Consider the following 20,346-nt stretch of genomic DNA (forward strand, 5'->3'; position numbering starts at 1 on the left):
TGCAGTTTTTTATTTCGCTAACTTAAGTGACTTGCCCAGGGTCAAAGAGTGAGGAGCCACGCCGAGACTCGAACCGTTTTCCCCAGGTCCAAAGTAGGCAGCTCTGGGTCTTTGGCCGCATCCTCTTCACAAGCACTACTGCCATCCGAAGAGCACCCCAACCCTCCTCCCTCTTGTCCCCCGAGCCCAAGTAGAAGGCTTGAAGGAGTGTTTCAAGCAGAGGGCGGGTTAATCCACGCGCCGGGTATTCCGTGTGGCGTTTCCGGCCGCGGCGTTTCCTGTGACGTCAGACCTGCCAACCCTCCCGATTCAGGCGGGGGAGGCTCGTCTTGTTCATGCCTCCAGAAACCCGATGCCACAATGATGCACATGGCGTGAAGGCAGCCGGTCCTTCTGAGAATGTGCACGGACTCGGAGGCCGATGGGTTCCTTCGAGTAAGATGTGAGCTCACCAGCTCAATTGAATCCATGGATCTTTGAAGTAATGCTTGCCAGGGTTCGCCTTGCTTGTACTGGCTAGGTTGGCTTTGTGGAAATCTTGGCCGTGGGCTTGTGCAAATCTTCCCAGGATCACACAGGCTCACATGGCCTGAGCAATCAAGCGCCTCGCCATGCAGGGCAGGGTAGTTCCTCTTCTCTCCACAGGGCACAGCAGAAAGGCTGTTTCCAAGAATTAAGGCCTTGTCCAGGCCTGTTGGATACTGCAAACGAACAGAGGCTCAGCTCCTGGTTATGTTTTCTGTGGGTTGGTGCCCAGCGTCCCCAGTATACCTGAATGATGCACAGGGGCCACGATTTATATCACTGGTCATTGGTCAAGTCACGCCTTCATCCTCTCCTAGCGTTTAAGCCAGCCCAACTTTACATTCTAGCATGTGCCATCTCGCTTTTATTTTTGCTAGCACGAGTCCTCAATTCCCATTATGCAAAGTGCTGCGAAAGACGCCTTGTACTGACAGGATAACATGCGTGGCGGCACTTCGAGGCAATGGCATCTTGCACGTTCAGTGTCATTCTAGTTAAAGGATGAGTACAGCTTTATTCAGTGGTAGATCAGTCATAATTAATTGGCAGAGTGATAATGCATGTAATTGCACACAAATGAATCAGACGTTGAGTGTTAGCTGGGTTTCAACTCTGGGACCGTTAGACCGGGCCTGCAGGCCAGTGCACAATATTGCCAATTCCCCTGTCACTCTGCGTGCTATAGCCTATTCCTGACACAGGTTAAGAAATCAAGGTAATGAAAAATAACATTCAGTAAAACCGAGAAATAACCCTTGGAGAAAAAATGTGTTCCAACTCTGTTTTTGTTTGAACACTTTGTTAAACTACCAACCATAACATTTTGATGCCAGTCTTCATTCACGCACACTCTAATCTCCCTCTCCAAGAATTACCTCAGACATAAAAGCTTAACGCTTTGTCCTTAATTCTTGGAGGGGGTGACAGGAGCATGTGATGGGAATCGAAATTTTATTTTTGCCAGTTTTACATATAAGTGAACAAAAAAACGTTCTAAAACTCTGTTTTTGTTAGCGCCAAAATGAAATGCTGATTTTTCCCTATATTCTTGATAGGGTGTTATTGCCATAGTTGCAGACTTAGGAATAGGGAACCAGGTTCAAGTCCTGGAGTTGGCTCATCACCCTGTGATTCTGGATAAATAATTTAATCTCCCCATCCCTATAAGCAATGAGTTGTGACATTGTGTAATGTAATTGGCGCTCATGTAAAGCACTCCTGTACCTTCAGGTCGTGTCTGCTATATGAACAAGCATTTGGAATGCAATAGGTCTCGCCTTTGTAAGAGTTTGAGCTATTGTCATTGTAAATGACAATGCCTTTCATTTATGTGTTTTGAAAACCTGTAAGCGGTCTGTAAAGACGCAGTTTGTACTAATAGCTGGCAGTAAAAGAGACGCAGTTACTGCCAGCCTTGCATCTCGTAAGCAACGACTATAAGTACAAAGTGTGTGTTTATGCACCGCTTGCAGGTTTTCAAAACACATAAATAAAACAGCAAGTTTATGAATTCTGTCTTGAAACGATCATAGAATTAAATAGTGCTAATGGATGGTGTGATAGATTTTCAATCCCTGTGTGCACATCCTGAGAAAAACAATATAACTGTCTTTCACTTCTTAAATTCTGGAACCTCCAGATTGAGGTTGCCTTTGCTAAGGAGAATGTTTGCATACTCAAGATGGTGATTTGGCAAATTTTCGTGCAAGGTATATGGCTGGTTTCATAATCAGAGCGTTATGCATAATGGTGATCAGTTTAAAGATGTTCAGTGCAACTGTAGGGAGCCATTTCAGAAGAGGTCGGATGCGGCTTATGTAACTGGTTACCTAACTGGATGGAAGCTCATGGGCAGCATTTTGGTTCTCTCAGTAGATGTGTAACGATGGCTGAGTGTCAGTTGTGGAAGATCCATGCCCATGGAATATGAAGCACAAGTGGTAACGATTAAAAACAAAGTTTGATGGCACAAGTTGACTATCTTAGCAATAAGGATGCCAGTAGGTGGCAAAGATGTATTTAAGGATAACAGGATTTTAGTGATCTCCAAGTCTTTGAAGGTGAACCCTCACTGGATGCTGTGCTGTTTGAATATGCTGTAGAAGGAGTGGGTTAAGTGATGTTGGTTGCAAAAGTATTTTGTTTACTAAGAAATGCAAAGTTCATTGATGCACTTTTCTGCAGCATAGATCCGGACCTAGAAAAGAGCTGCCACTGCTCAGAATCCCATGGTTTTACAAAATCACGGGTTTCTCACAAACCTTCTTTAGACAGTCAGCAGTTGTAAATTGATGCAGTCTCTCAAGAGCTACTGAGAGGGGGTGGGTCAATTGCTTGAGTCCATTAGAGACGTTCATCTCCGAAGCATGAAAGCTGTGCTCATTCATAAAGTGTTTGCATTTTATCGTACCCCAAAGAGCAAGATTGGTGAAGAAAATTCTGCTCATGTACACGCGACAGGGTGCCCCCTTAGATCCAATAATCTGGTTTTGCTGTGCCACTGCCAAATTTAAAACCAGGGTACACACAAGGTTCTCTCTGCTATCCCCAAACTTTGGAACTTATTTCCCTTGGACATCCTACAAGTGTTAGTCTAACGTTCCTTCAATATGACAGACTGCTCCCACGTATACGAATACCCAGTGCTGTGTTTTGCTCCTCTTCCTTAGTCTCTCTGACGCTTACCTGTAAACTAGTCTATGGTGTTTAACGCATCAAATTAATAAAATAGACCGCTCACTCTCAAAAGTACTATATATTGGCAGAGTTATAACCTGCATACAGTGGTACCAAGACAGCCATATAATACTGCACGCCGTTGAAACCAGCAGTATATTAAAGCAAGCTACTTATTACTCATAAAATATTCTTTCACGTATGTACACTGTGAGAAGTTGGCCTGGTATATGCTGGTCACTATTTAAAGTGGCCACCTTGCACCAGTACAATTCGACTCTTGTGGTAGTTGGTTTAAGACAACCTTTAAAGAAAGCTATCCTAGTGGTAGCTGTGGAGAGCAGCCTTCAGGCTAAGTCTTTAGAGGAATGTAAAGCAGCTTGTTTTACCTTATAATCTCTTGAATTACTAAATGAAAGGACACCACACAGGTGTATATATATAAAATATATATGTGTTTATTACTAGACACACCCTACTAATCTCTTTATGAGATTGGAAGTCAGGAACATATGCATAAATCAACATTTCACAACAAGTTAAGCACAAATATGGCTGGGGCCCTAGGGGCATACCAGACCATATACTAAAAAAGAAACTTAAGAATAACGACTTGCGAGGGGACAAGGCCTAGGGCCTTCAGAAGCGCTGGGGCCTCACTAATCTACCCAAGGCAGGTAAGTAAAGGACCCACGGGAGACGCATGCAGTGTGAGAACACCGCCGCAGATCCCAAATGTCTTCAATGGAGCAAGTTGCGATTGGAAATTTAGAGTTTAAGGATACCTCGGGAGAGTCTACAAGCAAGTCACTTACAGGGTAAGTAGTTCTAGAGCCAACACACACAGGAGCACCGTAGTGCTGGAGTTACCTCACCCAGGGAAGCCAGGTGCATAGGTGTCTTTTGGTGTCGGGTCGCGGCGTCGTTTTCAGTGGGAGCCAAAGAAGACTTGCTGCTTGTGAAGACAGGAGAAGTGTCCGGTGGAATCCAAGGCTGGATTCAGAAGAAGGAAGACCTGAAAGCAGAGGGGACAGTGTTCAAAGTCACTTGGCAGTGACCCGGGGCAAGGAAGATGGATGCTCACAGTCGTCGGGTGATTTCAGGTGATCACGGGTGTCTTGACTCTTCAGCCACGAGGTCAAAGGAGGCGTCGACGATGACCAGGAGCTGGATTCGGCATGTACCACAAAGTCTGCAGCTTACTGCGGTGTTGGTGACCAGATTGGAGCCAACATGCCTTGGTAACAGCAAGTCTCGTGGAAAAGATAAAAAGTCAGCGGTGCAGACCAGCAAGGTCTGAGGGACTCACCCAGCGAGGGTAAGTCAGGGCAGGCCTGGAGCAACCAGGGAAGCCCTTTGGAACTGTAGAAAAGTCTTCTGGGGACCCACAAGCCAACCGGCAAGGGATCGCGAAGACGCCTTGGGAGGATTCACTCAACCGGGGCCCACGGTCACTCGGGACGGGGTAGGCCTCTGATCTTCGGTGGAAATCCTGCTGGAGGCTTGGATCACACGTGGTCCAATGCACAAGTTCGTAGAATGTCGTGAAGGGGTGGTTGCACTCGAAAATAGTGCACGGTACCATGGAATTGCGGTTCCTCGTCACTCGTGTTGTCCACTTGCCTCAGCGTCGATGGGGACTCACGATGGCCTTGGAGAAGTCAGGAAATCCTCTTCCTGGGCTGCAGGGACTTCGGACTCCGGTGGGAGCGGGAAAGTTTGCGACCGTTGATTGCAAGATTTGGTGCCTGCCAAGCAGGGGAGTCACTCCTTGACTCCAAGGGAGATTCTTCCATCTTCCAGAGGTAATGGAACGTCGAAGGTCCAGGATTCTTCTTCAGAGCGTTGTCCAGAGATATCTAGTTTGCAATGGCAAGGGTTCCCTAACTTATACTGAAAGGAGGGGAGGGACTAGCTCTATGACCCCACCTATGGGAGGGTCAGGGGATTGGGTGGCTACACCCACTTACCTTTGTCCAGTTTTGTGTCAGAGCAGGGGCAGGTAGCCCCTGAGCCGGTTTGAACTGGTGTATGCACAGAGGAGCCTACTGCCCCCCCAGTGCAGGACTTCAAAGCACTGTAGGAGTGCACCCAGTCAGCCCCAATACACTAAACCCTGTCTGGGAGGTGGTCACACCTCCCTGTGACAGGATGCCTATTGTTGGGCCTCCTCCACTATGAGTTTCGATCAGCAGCGGGAGGGCAGCCCAGTGTCTGTGCTGGTGGCATCCATTTTGAGATGCCAGGGCTCTTCAGGATTCTACCATGTTTCCACAGTGGGTACATGTCTATCCCTCTAGAAGGGTGGAATCATACTCCCACACCAGATACTGTTGTGGGGGTATGATCCCAAAGCGTTTGACACCAAACACAACATGTTTTGATGCAGCCATTCCAAAGTTAGCATTTACCGCGATGTTATAATGCACTTAAGAGTATATGGTTTGACCGCATTCACAAACAGCCCCAGAGAATGGACTCTGAGAGCTGCAGAGGGGCCCTGCTTAGGCAGAGGCACCCCCTCACATGGAAACCCAGCACCCTGCCCTCAGGATTGATAGGGCCTGCCTTAGGGGTGACTGATAGGTTTATATGTGTGTGCAGGGTGAGATATAGTGCACCTATATCTCAGTGAGGAGTGCCAGCACTACCTCACAGCAGTAGCAGGCCTGTGGGGTCAGATTTAGTCTGCTTCCCAGGGGTGGCATAATACATGCTTCAGCCCCTGGTAGGCCTGTGAAGTACCTATGCCCTTGGCACCTAAGGTACCATATACTAGGCTCACAAGGGACCACAGTATCCAATCACTAGTGCACCTAATATGCACTCCAAGTTGTTTAGAGAGAACAGAGAGGCTGGGGCCCTGATTTGCAGGGTCCCGGCCAGACCATAGCCAGAAACCTGTGTTAACATCAGAAAAAAAGTGGGGGCAACATAAGAGGCAGATCCTACTCTTCTACATACACCAATTGATAAGATCACTCTTTCAATGCCGTCTTCCTTCTCTCTAGCTTCTTTATAAAGCAGAACTGTCCTGAGACACCAACTCCCTTCCTCCTTTCATTTTGTTTTGTTCCTTCTTTATCAGGTTTCCTCCTATTTCTTAATCTTCTCTCCTCATACCCCCGTCTAACATTTTTCTAAACTATATTTTCTCATTCAGTTCTGTTCCATCATCCACTCATCGTGCCTCCTTCAACACGTTCATCATCGCTTCGCCACTTTCTCTGATGTTAATTCGTTTATTCTATCCTAAATATTCATCCTGTAAATCTTTTTTCCTGCTATCCCCTCACCTCTCTTCACAATCAATGCCTTTATCTTTCCTCCATGGGCCACACTTTCTCCTTCCCTCCTCTCTCCATCCCTCCCTGTTTACCCTCTCCCCATCCTTTATCCCTCCGTTTCCCCCTCTGTTGCCCTGTACCTCTCTTTCTTCCTCCTTCCATCCTGTACCAGGGTGCGCCTCACCTCTCAGTGCCAGCCGCTCGAAGGTCTACTGCTCGAAGTTCTACCACTCTTTTCTCTGCTTGCTTCTCCAGGCTGCCCCAGCTCTGGTGCCTCTGCTCTTGCTCTGCGCCCGGAATTCTGTCACGGAAGCTCCTCTGCAGTGCGCTCAACCAGTCCGACAGGAAACAGCGGCACAGTCACTTAAGTTCCGGTCTTGAACAAAGGTTCCGTCCTGCTATAGAGTGACCTTTTTATGTTGCCCTCAAATCGAACATCGATTAACCCTCAATTCAGTTGTGCTCCATTTTATTAATTCTATACGCCTCGGTGCTGACAAGGTTCACCACACCGGCAAAATGGGCAGAAAAGCGGCATTAGCCTGCCCTCACCCCCCCCCCACTCCCCCCGAGTGCTGACAGAGAGCCCGCAAGGTTTCTAGTTCCATGCCTCTGAACCTAGTTATGGCTACGTTTTACTTAGCATTCTGGGATTTATAGTCTGGTATACGCCAATGTAAAATAAGGAGCACACATCCTACCAAACAAAACAAGCGCGGCGCGGTCCCTTCTGAAGTAAATGTGGATCTGCAGTCCTCAAAAGAGGGCCATTTATGCCAACGTAAATATTTTTGCCCGTATCTCTCTGGACCAACCCCAAACACAAATTATCTCTTGATAGGGTTATGAAAAACTTTAGAGGGATAGAGTGCGTCCTCATTTCCTGTAAAAGGTCCGCTTTCAGTATGATTAACTGCAAATGATATTTAATCATGTGGATGTGCAGCAATAAAGCATATTTATACACTAGCCAGGATGTGACAAGCTTTGCTTATTTAGCCAGTTCAGACTGCCCCAAAACACCGTCCAGCAGTTCTTATGCAAAGCACAATATGCGCTCTTTCCTTATGAACCGTACAACCTTCTCCCTCACTACCTGAGGTCATGTTTCCTCTCCACCTCCTGATAGTAGGGTAGCCTCCTCTTGCAAAGTCCTAACCTGAAAGCATAAGGTTTCAAACCTTGAAAAGTTCAAAGCCGATCCACCCAAAAACCTAGAATCGCTTAACAGCACACGTTGGACCTTGGGAACCGAAACAATATTACCATGGCACAAATGGAGATTGGAGTGGGCGGTCAGGCTTTACAGTGGCTCCGCTCCTATCTAGCGGGGAGACACCAAAGGGGGGCCATGGGTCCCTTTTCCTCAGAAAATACCCCTGTGGACCTTGGAGTTCCACAGGGCTCCAGCATCAGCCCCATCCTGTTCAATATATATCTGCAACCGCTATTTTCTATCATCAAGGCGTTCGGGGTGGAGCTGATTAACTATGCAGACGACACACAACTGGCCTTCTCCATGGAAGGCAAACAGGCGGTCCTCATGGAGCAGTTCCAAAGCTGCATGAGGCAGACTACGGACTGGCTACAGAGAAACTGCCTGCAATTCAACGGAGACAAAACCGAGCTGCTGTACTTTGCGCCAACAAGACGGACTCAACATCTACCAGTGGATTTTAGGCTTGCTCCGGATGCGGCCCCACTGGTTCCAGCTGGAACAGTACGGAATCTCGGGGTGCTATTCGATGACAACCCCCAGCTGGACTCACAGGCTAATAAAACATCCAGTACCTGCTATGGATTGCTGCGACTTTTACGTCGGATTCTTCCGTTGCTGCCTGTCGACTCTCGTAGCACGATCGTTAGGAGCACAATACTTAGCAGATTGGACTACTGTAACTCGCTGTATCTCTGAGCCCCCCAATACATCCTGCAGGGGCTACAGAGAGTACAGTCAGCCGCTGCTAAGCTGGCACTGGGCCGTAGGTTTGACTCTTCCTCTACTCAGGCACTTAGAGACCTTCACTGGTTACCTGTTAGAGAGAGGGTCCTCCTTAAGTCCCTCTGCCTGGTTCATAAGGCAATCCATGGAACAGGGCCGGTCCCACTCCAGGAGAGATTCTCAAGGTACTCCCCCGCAAAGCAGCTGCGGTCATCCAATGCCAGCTTGCTGGCCCAGCCCAGGTTCAAACGGGCAAGATTGGGGGGGAGGGCCTTCAGTGTGGTCGGAGCCCGAAGCTGGAACGAGCTCCCACCTGAACTCAGACAGATGCAATCATTGATGGAATTCAGGAGGAGCCTTAAGACCTGGCTCTGACCAGTAGCATGATGCCCCCAACTCTGCCCCCCTCAGTATTAAAACATCTCGTTTGGTCGGAGCGCCTGGATACCCGAAGGGTCACAGTTCTTATGCGCTATATAAATATTTATACAATACAATACAAATGACATTGCATTGTTCAGCTATTAGACTGCATGGTCTTGCTGAGTAATTTACATGCATTGAGCTATATACCGAGTTAATCCCTTTTTAATCAAACCTATGAACAAGAAGCACAAAATAAACCGGAGCATAAAACAAACCATCACGGGAAAACTGCAAACCTGGAAACTGTAAGCGAGATTCTGGAAACATCATTTTAAGAATACGGTGACATGGAAAATGTGCTTATGTTTCGCAAGGCACAGAATCGTTGTTCCGTCTCAAAAACGTTTCAGGCCCTTCGAGGTACGTACAGCAAGCCATTTTGAAGGTAGTGGTTGGCATTGCAGGAATTATGTGCGTGCATGGCAACTGTGTGACCACAATGAATAACAAAAAGCCATTAATCAAAACGACGTGGGATGCGCGTGAAAACAAATCACTACCTCAAAGCTCTCCATCGCCCCAGCCTTCCTTCCATGTTGTACCTGCCGCCAGCCTTCTGAAAGTTTCACTGGGAGAAACGCTCTAAATTGAAGGCAGTTTAAAAATGTCCAACGAGACGATCGTGGAAATAAATGTCTGTCGGTGACATTTCCTATCCAAGAGGGTTTTGCTGAAGCAGAGGATCAGCCGTTGTTTGCACAGGGCAGCTTGTCTTGCAGCCGGAACGATGAGGGGCGACACTGTGGCTGCTGAGAATCAATACCACCTGAGGCTTGGTCTGTGCCAACAGTCACAACTCAAGTGGGGAGGGCACAGGCTCTGCCCGGGGACACTATGCGTGTCAGTCCTACCCCCCCAAGTGCGCAGCCCTGCCTTGGGGCGCACTCTCACCCACCCATCACCCACCTACCCAGAGAGCCCTTACCTCACCTCCGCGCACAGACGCCACCCCGGCCAGGAAGTGAGCGCTGCACACAAAAGGGTCCAGGGAAGTGAAGCAGAGCCCCTGTGCCTGCTGTGGAGCACAGGAGCCCCCTCCTGCGGACTCCGTGCACCTCTTCAGGCTTGGTACCCCCGCCTGCAGGAGGAGGTTTAGCGCGGACAGCTCTGCAGCAGTCGCTGGGAGCCGGGGCCTGTCTCCCCTCCCCCCCACTTGTCCCCTCCAGCGGTGCTCACCGTGGCGCTTCCCAGTCGCCGGCCTCCGCAGGCTGCAGCGGTTCGCTGGCTGCTCTGTGGGCGGCGCCTGCTGCATTACATGAGGGGACGCTCATGTGGCAGGCGGCTCTTGCTGTTGTTGGAACCGAGCTTTCGCTGGCAAAGTGCAAATCAACGGAGGCTTCTAGAAACGAACGCTCGCATCTCTTGTCTTTATGGGGCCATGTGTATTGAAACACATGGCCTCATAAAGATAAGAAACCTTTTGCGACAGCAGGAATGCGGACGAGCCCGTCCAAGTGGGACGGCTCAAAAAGCCAAACGTAAATGTCACGAAGAGCTCTTTTCCAATAGCTGGCCACCATTTAGCATAAACGGTGACGCCAGCCAATGGAAAAGAGGGGCGGGGCTTAAAGCCCTTTACAGAAAAATACCCAAAACATTAAATCTCGCCAGCAAGACTGCGCATGTGCGCAGCCCACGCCAGCCGAGACCTAAAAATGAACAACAAGTTAAAAACAGAGCATTAATGTAAGTAAAGACACCTATTTAGTGGCTGATTTGTAAATTGTGGCGTCCCCGCTTAAATTGTTCATGGGTAAGTACTTAATTTCACTCAAGCTTCTTTTTCTTCATTATAGAATATGAAAGCACTTTCAAATATGTGCGTTAAGAATACTGTTTATCGGGAAATATCCCCCCGACCCCTGTATGCAAACATCGAGCTCTGGGGGTATTTTGTGTAGGCGAGATGTGGAGAACGCGCCCAGTGGATGATTTCCTGATGACATCACAGTGTGCGCTTGCCCTATGCCTCATCCTCGTATGTAGACACATTGCATTTTACTGGTCATCCGGAGGGGTCTTGAGCGATTGGTTATGGCTGCAGCGGCGCGAATAGACGTCACACAAACTTGATGACACCACTCTGTTCAGAGTAGACCTACTATAAGTCAGTTTACAACTTGCACAAAGTGTTCGGATAAATATGGCCCCTCACTCCCATGGCTCCTGGTTGTTCCTTTCTTAATCGCCGTGTGCATCGCGTGGCCGCTCCTCCAGCCAGCAGGGGCAGTTATTAAATGACTGAAAACTGGGAGGAGTGCTTTGGGACATCTACCCATTCCATAACAACAAGTAGTAGACAGGGTACCCTCATGGCATCATGAAAGACTGCGTCGACTGTTGAAAGGTGACAGTTGGATAAGAGACGTAAACACTACGGCATATATGTACGAAGCTTGTGTGCAGTGTGGGAGGAGGGGATAGGTGCGGCGTGCGAGATTTGTCTTTACATATTTAAGATTTTGCAGAGCATGAACTATATCCTCTGCAAGATGGGTGCAAAACGATTTACAGCACAAAGAGATCGAAAGTACTGATGATGTATAAATCAGACTGTGGCAAATAATAGAATGTTTTCTCATTATTACAATTTGCTAATGGTGGTGATAATGAAAAGAGCTTCAATTTTCAGTGGCCTCGTGCATTATTGAGATTATCTGGGCTTGCCTTTGTGGTTAGTGGAGGCAGGTGGGGGGCAGAAACCAGTGCTTGACTGTTTGCATTGCCTGGACGCATGTGTGCCTTGCTAGTGTTGAGGTGTGTGTTTAAATCTCTGCAGTGATGTTGACAAATACATAAGCCCCTCTCCAGATGATACATGCCCCCTTGCATGTTTGCTTTTTTGAGAGTATGCACCCATCCCTCATGTATTTCTGCATAAATGAGTTGCTTGAAAATGCACCATTTGCCCACTCTTTTTTTTCAAAATGTTCTTGGGGGGAGAATACCCCCAAACCACTTGTAGGTGGTTCAGGCTCGCTTGCTCGCCCCAGTGTAGTATGACAATTGTTTTACGCCTCACCACTTTCAAATTTCACCATCCGCCACTTTTTTTCACCCATTATGTTGACTTGTCATGCATTTATGAAATTAATACATATGACTCTCTTCTGGAAGTGAGCATGCTACATTCTAATTACAGGTGTATGTATGACCTATTTCTATAAAGCACAAGTTATTTCTTGGAGGGCAAAACAAATCTCTCCCAGTTATTCCTGCGACCCATTTAGTGTTATGCGTGACCTGTTTTTCGTTACACGTTATTCAGGTCGATGTACACAGGCTTATTGCTCCCTCGTGTCGAAGTTGAAATGTTGTCATGTATGCTTATGTACTGAAGGGTTGTGCACATTTGAATGAAGTGCGTCGTATTTTATGCAGAAATAGTACCCTGGGAGGTCCCAGAGGCACCTGTCCGTGGCAGCCTTCATCCAGTTGACTAACGCCACCTGTGGCACCCCTTGGGCATACATAATACACGACATTCAAACATGACTTACAACACAACACTGAAGTTGTGTCCTTGGAGCGCGGTCTGGAGCGTGGCATGCAATGCATGTTTGTATTCTATCCCAGGTTCCAGACCAGGATATTGGTTGGTAATGCATGTTTGTATTCTATCACGGGTCCAGTCGAGGACATTAGTTGGTAATGCATAAAATGCATGTTTGCATTCTATCACGGGTCCCAGTCCAGGACATTAGTTGGTAATGCATGCAATGCATGTTTGTGTTCTATCACAGGTTCCAGACCAGGACATTAGTTGGTAATGAATGTTTGTATTCTGTCACGGGTCCAGTCGAGGACATTAGTTGGTAATGCATAAAATGCATGTTTGTATTCTATCACGGGTCCCAGTCCAGGACATTAGTTGGTAATGCATGCAATGCATGTTTGTATTCTATCATGGGTCCCAGTCCAGGACATTAGTTGGTAATGCATGTTTGTATTCTATCACGGGTCCCAGACCAGGACATTAGTTGGTAATGCATGTAATGCATGTTTGTATTCTATCACGGGTTCCAGACCAGGATATTGGTTGGTAATGCATGTTTGTATTCTATCACGGGTCCAGTCCAGGACATTAGTTGGTAATGCATAAAATGCATGTTTGTATTCTATCACGGGTCCCAGTCCAGGACATTAGTTGGTAATGCATGCAATGCATGTTTGTATTCTATCACGGGTCCCAGTCCAGGACATTAGTTGGTAATGCCTGCAATGCATGTTTGTATTTTATCACGGGTTCCAGCCCAGGACATTGGTTGGTAATGCATGCAATACATGTTTGTATTCTATCACGGGGTCCAGTCCAGGACATTAGTTGGTAATGCATGCAATGCATGTTTGTATTCTATCGCGGGTTCCAGACCAGGATATTGGTTGGTAATACATGTTTGTAGTCTATCACGGGGTCCAGTCCAGGACATTAGTTGGTAATGCATGCAATGCATGTTTGTATTCTATCACGGGTTCCAGTCCAGGACATTAGTTGGTAACAGGTGTCTTAGAGTGGAAGCCGTGCTGCCTGGCTCTTGCCTGTTCCCTACTTAACAGAAGTGTGAGCCTTTGAGTGACATTTTATCCCGAGTGGCCATACCGACAACTAGTTCAGTTTATGCACCATGAAAGCCCGTTCTTTATTGAGATATAGTGTGCCATTTGATTATGTCAAAAATACTGTGTGCAGACAAACTTCTTAAGTAATGATGGCCACTCCTATCCAGTACAGACCTTACTTGGCATTCTGGGACTAGTAGTATTGTAAAACCAGGACTATAAATCCCAGAATGCAAGGGATAAGTCTATCAGAACAGTTCAACACACATGAACTTGCTTCCTCCTCCTCAGGTGTGAACTGGGCCTCTCCTCCTCTAGATCTGTAGCGAAATTATGTCTCCACAACAAGGGGGGTTCCCAGCCCCTCTCCCTGGCTTGGATTTTACTGTTTCAGTCTGAGACTGGCCCAGATTGTTCTCAGGGGCAGAATTGGCGGCGTCTTTTCCATCCATGCCGTCTCTACCCTAATGTTGGCTGAGAGTTTTTAGGTGTTGGTCTCTAGGCGCTAGGCTCTGGATATTTATTTACACAGCTCGGAGCAGTATCACACATTTAGAGGTTGCGACTGAGGCCCTGGGCGATGGCTCTGTCATAGTGCTGCTCTTTCAAAATTGTCCTTAATCCCAGGGATGTTATCCTGACTCCAGGTGCTTTTAGTGAGGCTTATGACCCAAAATGTATGTGTTTAAATAAAAACCAAATATGCTCCATTGTACGATCTGGAGTCAGGTTGAACATAATGAGTGCAATAAAATTGAGGCGAACCTTTTCACATTGTGGCGTAGATTAACTGTTGGAAAAACTTTGCATTTTAAATAGGAGCCTCACGTGGTCCTGTGGCTCATTTTCACCAGGTGCCAGCAGGTCATGGGCTCCTGCTGCTCATTTTCACCAGGTGCCAGCCAGCAGGTCACAGGCTCCTGCTGCTCATTTTCACCAGCTGCCGGCAGGTCTCGGGCTCCTGCTGCTCATTTTCACCAGCTGCCGGCAGGTCACGGGCTCCTGCTGCTCATTTTCACCAGCTGCCAGCAGGTCACGTGGTCCTGCTGCTCATTTTCACCAGCTGCCAGCAGGTCACGTGGTCCTGCTGCTCATTTTCACCAGCTGCCGACAGGTCATTGGCTCCTGCCGCTCATTTTCACCAGCTGCTGGCAGGTCACGGGCTCCTGCTGCTCATTTTCACCAGCTGCTGGCAGGTCACGGACTCCTGCTGCTCATTTTCACCAGCTGCCCACGGGCTCCTGCTGCTCATTTTCACCAGCTGCCCAGCAGGTCACGGGCTCCTGCTGCTCATTTTCACCAGCTTGCGGCAGGTCACGGACTCCTGCTGCTCATTTTCACCAGCTGTCCAGCATTTCACGGGCTCCTGCTGCTCATTTTCACCAGCTGCCGACAGGTCACATATTCCTGTAGCCTTCCTTTTCCTAGTCCCAGTGATCACCCAAACATGCTATGCTATTGGTCTCATGTGCAGCTTTGATACTGAATCAGAAAAGATTTTTATTGCATCGTTATTTAAAATCATTACAACATAATGCAGTAACTGACTATTCACCATAAAACATCGGTCTATCATTGGCTGGCATTACAACTACATACACATGCAGAGATAAGAAACTAGTGACATCCGCTAGCCATTATGGCTATAGATATCTACTTTACCAACAAACTCCCACCATGACATAGGTAGTCAGGCATACGGAATGCAATAGTGTCACAGGTAACATTGCCTCTAAGAGACATTTAAAATGCCCCACATTATTACTCTAAAAGGCTTTTAGATAAACTACTCGCGAAGCTAGCCTACAAGTAGCTTAACCCAAAGATAGTTCTAAGCACTTAATGATAGTGAAATCCATGAATAAAATGGAAATGTACTTCACTTTGGACATGACTTCCCATCATAGAAGACTGCTAACTTCCATTTAAATCTGTTTCCACCGCTGTTGATGGGGTGGAATAAGCCATTAAACTGTCTTTTTTGCACAAGTGACATGATTTCTGCACTAGACACTTTGCATATTGTTTTTATTTGCCTTTACTGCTTAGCCTTAGGATGAAAGTATCTTCTCCCCCCTTTTGCTCCTTTGGATTTTTATCAAGCGAGATCAGCCTTACTTGACTTGCATCTTCTGGATTCGCCAAAAACGTATTGCTTTTTATCCAGGTTTTTGGCAGGGGTGTATTTTGCTAGCTTGAGAAATTAACTGTGACCGTGAGCTATTTGATAAATGTACTGTTTATGTACAATGGTGAAAAATCTATTAGATTAATGGTTTGAGGTGGCTCCTATTATTCCCCACTTACACAGCGGACCCTTATAAGGAGGTTTTTGTTTTAGGTGGCTCCTATTATTCCCCACTTACACAGCGGACCCTTATAAGGAAGTTTTTGTTTTAGGTGGCTCCTATTATTCCCCACTTACACAGCGGACCCTTATAAGGAGGTTTTTGTTTTAGATGGCTCCTATTATTCCCCACTTACACAGCGGACCATTATAAGAAGGTTTTTGTTTTAGGTGGCTCCTATTATTCCCCACTTACACAGCGGACCCTTATAAGGAGGTTTTTGTTTTAGGTGGCTCCTATTATTCCCCACTTACACAGCAGACCCTTATAAAGATGTTTTTGTTTGTTAGGTTTAATTAGGATATGTCCCGGCACCCTTTTTTACAGTATTTTTAAAGATTATTTTTGCTGTATGTATTTTTATCAATGTATTTTTATCTTTTCAAATGTTACACTTTAAAAAATTGCTGTATTTTAAGTTGGATGGGTCTTCGAGTGTAATTAAGATTAAAGAGAATTTATTTGTGGCTGTTTTATTTTTTTATGGCCAATTTAGGCCGAATAAAGAATTTATTGATGGATATTATAAAAAAAGTGCATTGTGCAACGGATCTAGGGTGCTATAGCAGGGACCCAAATGTAGAGCTTTAAAAGATTCCTTGCTGTAGTTCTAAAGTGCCACAAGCAGCCGTCTAAAGCGCTGTAGCGGTGCTTGGCACTTACTGAAGTTACTAACTGGAATTATCATTGAGCTCCTGTGTTACTAGTTTCCCTCCGTTCTGCCTCGACTATGTCACACTGTTTTAAAAGGCCCGTCAAGAATCTAGTTTAAAAGTGCCTTGTGCAGCACATCTAAAGTGCTATGCTTACCCTAAAGTCCTTGCTAGGCTGCATCAGAGTACACAGTGAGGACTGCCCCTGCGGCGTTCACTTTCTCAGTTTCCTGTAGGGTCTGTTTGATAGAGAAGCCCTTTCAGGGGTAAGAGGGATGCACAGCAGTAGTAGGCAAAAGCGAGCAAAGCAACCGCAGGCATTGAGGGCTTGAAGCAACAGAAGGACTGTAATTATCACTTTTTTTTAAAAGAGTTTTATATAGCGCAAACTAGACCAGAAGATATCCGGTATCTTAGCGCTTTACATGAGCACCAGTTTCGTTCCAGATGGACACATTCATTTTTTTGTTAGGCGCGGGGAGATTAAGTGATTTGCTCAGAATCGCAGGATGTTGAGCGTCGTTGCCGAGACTCGAACCCGGTTCCCCAGCTTCGAGGTTGACCGCTCTAGCCGTAAGGCTACATCCTCTCCCCATGCTACAAAATCATTGATTAACTCGGCCCAGTGCTCATTTTCTACAGCTGCCAAAACGGGAGCATGCCCATTGTGGCTGCAAGGCAGCTCGTACATTTTGCCAAAATTAATTTCTTCACCCTGTTCAGCCTTGCCAAGTGTCACATTGCGTGACCATTTCGGTCCATACGGGAATGCGAGATATTACTAGAATAGGTTAATCTAACCTGATATGTGTGGTACTTGGCAGGGCAGTGAACCTACATACTAATTTTAACGTGAAATTACCTTCACTTCACCGAAGAGAGATGATAATTGTATTTTTTTTCCCACTGATTTACATAGCATGAACTGGACCCAAAGATATTGGCACACTTCACATGAGCACTAGCTACATTCACAAGGGTCTGCCATGTGTCACGTTCCAGGTGTTAGATTAACGCTTTTTAGTCATGGTCTCTGCATTGACGGTTTTACATCACACATTCTATGCTTCACTAAGTCCAGCCCTGTATTTCTTAGAGAACCATGGAATTTGTAAGATGCTGTCAGTGAGCACACTTTTGGGAAGCTGCTGTGTGACCTGCCTGTGAAGTTTGTGGACCCTAGGGACACATACCAGCTAAATGGCTGACACAGAAACTGGGTATTATGATATTAAACCAGCTCAGGGCACATGCGCCTGGCCCCTTTTATTAGCAGGCTCTGGGTCACTTGGGATGCCTGTATTTGGATGGTTGTGGGATGAGTGCCCCCAGGGAGTGGCTGGATACAGCTACATGTCCAGCAGGACACAACATCCCTCCAAGACACCAAATGTAAAAACAAGTCTCTAGAGGTTGTCCACAAGACATCACAAGGCACGTGGACAGGTGCACCTAGCAGCACCCTGACATTACTGATCGCATCCATAATTTAACCGGATAATTCTGGGTACGGGTGTGGGTGGAGTCTGGATCCTTTAGCAGCATGTCAGTTGGGTTCGTGTCCACCCATACACTGTTGGTTGGTCCTGCCTGCTCTTGCTGTGGTGGGGTTGGTGTCAGCAGTTCAAACTGGGGTGGAGGATCAGTGGTGTCCGCTGCAGAGCTTTCTCATAGGGTGTCTTTACCTCTTGAAGGACAACCTTGGAAGGATGGAGCACCATCAACGATGTGTGGACGTCTTCCTCTGATGCCCTTCTGCCTCCTGGAAACTGTCAGAGGAGCAGCTTTAGGACCGTCTCTCATGCGGTATTCCCCTGAGGCCCTTTTCGATAGTTTGCTACGGGACCGCATGGACTGTGCTGGGCTGATAGTATGCCTCAATAGGGGCCAACAAAAGACCGCCAGCAGAGCTACTGCTCAGTCATTTCTGCAACCACAAGGGTGGATGATGCATGACTGGGAGTGCTTGCTAAACGGACCAAGGCGCAGGTGGGGTTAGCATAGTCTCTGGACAAATGGTCCCTCCTGGTGCCAGGAGAGGAGTGCTCTTGGTCTCTTAGTGGCTCGTAGGTGTAAGGCTCCAGTCTAGTAGTGACATGCTCCTTCTGTGGTTTGGGTGATCCATATTTCATGATGTTGCTATAAGACAGCCTGTATGACTTGTAGGGGTAGGGTGACTGGAGGGGTTTTGCAGACCCATAACTCTGTGTTGCTGGTGCTGTTCTTCTGTTGCTGGTGCTGTTCTTCTCCCACAGCAGTGCGGTTCCAAGCACGGATACCTTCATGTTCTTCAGTGTGACTGGTCTAGTCACACACCCATCTCTCATCTCCTTTTTTCAGTTCTTTGTTGCAGTGTGGCATCGTGCCACACAGCACATGTGTTCTCCTCTTCTGGTGCGAGGTGTTGCCAGGCTATGTGTCGCTGGTTCACTTCTCATGGACTTCTCACAGGCCCTGTCCTGTCTGTAGGATGGTAGCTTATCTCTTCATGAACCTTTCGCCAGTCCTGTTCTGTCTGTAAAACTTGACTCTAATCCTCGGGTTGGTGTGCATCCACCCACACTTCACATGTCCCCCCCCCTCCCCCGGGATCTTGGGGACTATGCTCCATGGGTGGCAGGTAATTTTCCATCCGCCTCCCCTTTGCTCGAAGACTCAGTGCTCTTATCCTTGCCTTCTCCTAAAGGCACAATGCCTGTGCCTTGAAACCACTATGTTGCTGTGCTTGGTACTGCTCAGGACCTTGTGGTCCTGACTGGGTTGGTCACTCGGTGTAACATTCTCAATCATGGGCCAATTGTGGCCATCCAGTGCTAGGGTGACCTCTTTCATACAGCCATACATTGCGAATGTGCTCCCTGGCGGCACTCTGACTGCACCGCATGACAACAGTGGTCTGTAATATCAGTCTCTTTCATGGGTGGCACTGGGTAGGTTGCACCTTGTGCTCAAGGTGTCCTCTTGTGAAGCCTTCGTCCTTTGTTGCAAGTGTATGAGCGCTCTACTCCTTTCTTTGCTACTCATCTGCTAGCTTGCTCGCTGGGTGTTAGTTGGTTTCTGCACAGCTACTCACTACGGAAAAGTTCCCCCTGGCTGGGATTTTAGCTATGATGCCATTCTGTGAAGTCTCTGTGCTCAGGCATCCTGAAGTGGTACACTGGCAAAACACACTACAGGAGCGCTCCCTGGTCTCGGCTAGTCTGCACAGGACATTGGGATAACCAGCTTGCTGTGTATCTGGGTTGGCTTGCCGACTCTCCTCACTGCTGGCCATCTGCAGGGTGATCTGATTTTGGTGGGTGGTGCACGGCACTTGCCCCTTAGTGCCGGTTGTTTCGCTCCCATGAGTTATGCAGGGGTTGCTCTACTTTTTGCCTCCTCTTCCGCAGAAACATCTTTTAACTTTGCATGCTGTGGAGCCTGGGAACAACACTCTGTCTCTTCTGTCCATTTTCCTGCCTGTTGTTGGGGCTTCATTTTGTTGTATCATCACACATTTGAGAGGTAACATTTAATACAATTTGGAGTAACGTCAAAATACCATGTGAGTGACCAAATCAAATGAACAGAGAGGTTCTTCTGTTGACTTTTTCAATCTTTAATTGAGATCATCCGTAAGCAATACAGTTGTACGCAGCCAACTCGTTTCGCCAAGTTTTCAGAGTTCCTCAGGGCGAATAGGATCCTGTGTTACGTATCAACTCATGATATCCAACTCAAAACCATTCAGTGGTAAAATTCTGTTGCAAATTCAACTGAATTCAGTCTTTGTATATAGTCCAACCAATAAGCCTTGTTTGGATAGACGTGTACATTTCTGATCCCAAAATAAGCAATGGGATATGTCCTTCAGGCTCACTGTTTTGCAGGCAGGTAATGGTGTACTTCGGGGACAAAGTGTGCCTCGCTGCTTGCTTCTCTAATCGCAG

General features: G+C 47.2%; 1 protein-coding gene across 3 annotated transcripts in view; it reads left to right on the forward strand.

The window, feature by feature from the left end:
• LOC146822420 (uncharacterized) overlaps positions 1 to 20,346 on the forward strand; it is a 127,843-nt gene that overhangs the window by 128 nt on the left and 107,369 nt on the right. The gene's annotated exons all lie outside the window — the stretch shown is intronic.

Source organism: Triturus cristatus, chromosome 6 (genome assembly GCF_964204655.1).
Source record: "Triturus cristatus chromosome 6, aTriCri1.1, whole genome shotgun sequence".
Taxonomy (NCBI): domain Eukaryota; kingdom Metazoa; phylum Chordata; class Amphibia; order Caudata; family Salamandridae; genus Triturus; species Triturus cristatus.